Raw genomic sequence first — 1,286 nt, 5'->3', positions numbered from 1 at the left:
GTTGTGTCATGGAGCTGTAAAAACGGTTACACTCACTAAGTGAATGAATCGCGTTTGTGCCGAACTCTTATTATAAAGCAAGAACAAACACTCTCCTTTGATCCATAAATGTTTCTCTCAGTTAATGTATGCGATCTCACAGTCTGAAGCGTCTGTCATAGCAAATCAACACATGCTGTTGTGAATAATTAAGCGAAGCGTCTTCTCATTGGATAAGAACATGCAGTCTCATGAATAATTGAATAGACACCGACGTGTCATTGATGTCCTTTGCCACGTCACAAATTGTGACGTCAACACGATGTCAATTTTAAACCCAGAAGATATCTATAGTTTTATTTTTATATTTGTTCATTCAATTTCTTGAATGCTCCTGCTAAAATACACCTATTGTACCTTAAAATAAAGCACTGTTGTTTTATTTGTATGGAACATGATCTTATCATCATCCTAATGATTTTTGGCATAAAAGAAAAATCAATAATTTTGACCCATACAATGTATTTTTGGCTATTGCTACAAATATACCCCAGCGACTTAAAGAGCAGGTCATATGGTTTGTCATAAGTGTCCTAATATTGTGTTGGAGTCTCCTACAACAGGTTTAAATGCATCTGAGGTCAGAAAACATTGTAATTTTCCCAGAATATTCATTTGTCCATGATTTCGAAACGGTTCGTTCGATTCAGTTCTGAGCGAAATGTCTGTAAACCCCTCCCTTCCATAAGCCTACTCTGCTCTGATTGGTCAGCTGGCCAAGCCTGTTGTGATTGGCACAAAGAGCAGCGCTTGAGCAAGTTAGCGAGTGCTACCATCTGTGTTGCCAAGTCCGCGGTTGTTTTTGATGTCGCGGGTTGTAGCAACCCCAATAACGTCATATTTAGGCACTGGAATGCGAATTTACCAGGGGAACCCCGACTGAAAGCGGCGTGTATTTTACACCCCAGAACGCCATTTTTAAAGGGGGACCACCCTTGAAACACAATTGGGCTAGTTTTGAGTAGCGATTGGACGGGTTTTGTTGTGACAACCTGGCAACCCTAGAGTGCACCTTTACATAAAACAATAATATAGTGTTCCAATCAGTTCTTAAAATGATGACATACAAACGTAAGCGAATCGTGCCCACAGCTAAAGTTTAGCTGCGAAACTGTAAACACTTAACAAAACAATAATGGTGGATACGTTAGCCGAGTGCTAACGTGACTAACTGATGAAACAATACAGTTTGAAAACCAAAATATGTCTACTGTAATGTCTGAAGAATGACAGACAAAAGACGCTCC

At 39.6% G+C, this 1,286-nt stretch overlaps 1 protein-coding gene across 2 annotated transcripts in view; it reads left to right on the top strand.

Annotated features, from left to right (window-relative positions):
- Nucleotides 1–1,286, top strand: part of api5 (apoptosis inhibitor 5) — a 13,822-nt gene that overhangs the window by 9,890 nt on the left and 2,646 nt on the right. The gene's annotated exons all lie outside the window — the stretch shown is intronic.

The sequence above is a fragment of the Sinocyclocheilus rhinocerous genome, unplaced genomic scaffold (assembly GCF_001515625.1).
Source record: "Sinocyclocheilus rhinocerous isolate Xijiao unplaced genomic scaffold, SAMN03320098_v1.1 scaffold200, whole genome shotgun sequence".
NCBI lineage: Eukaryota > Metazoa > Chordata > Actinopteri > Cypriniformes > Cyprinidae > Sinocyclocheilus > Sinocyclocheilus rhinocerous.
The sequence above is the reverse complement of the archived record's forward strand: the minus strand, read 5'-3'. Positions and strand labels throughout refer to the sequence as shown.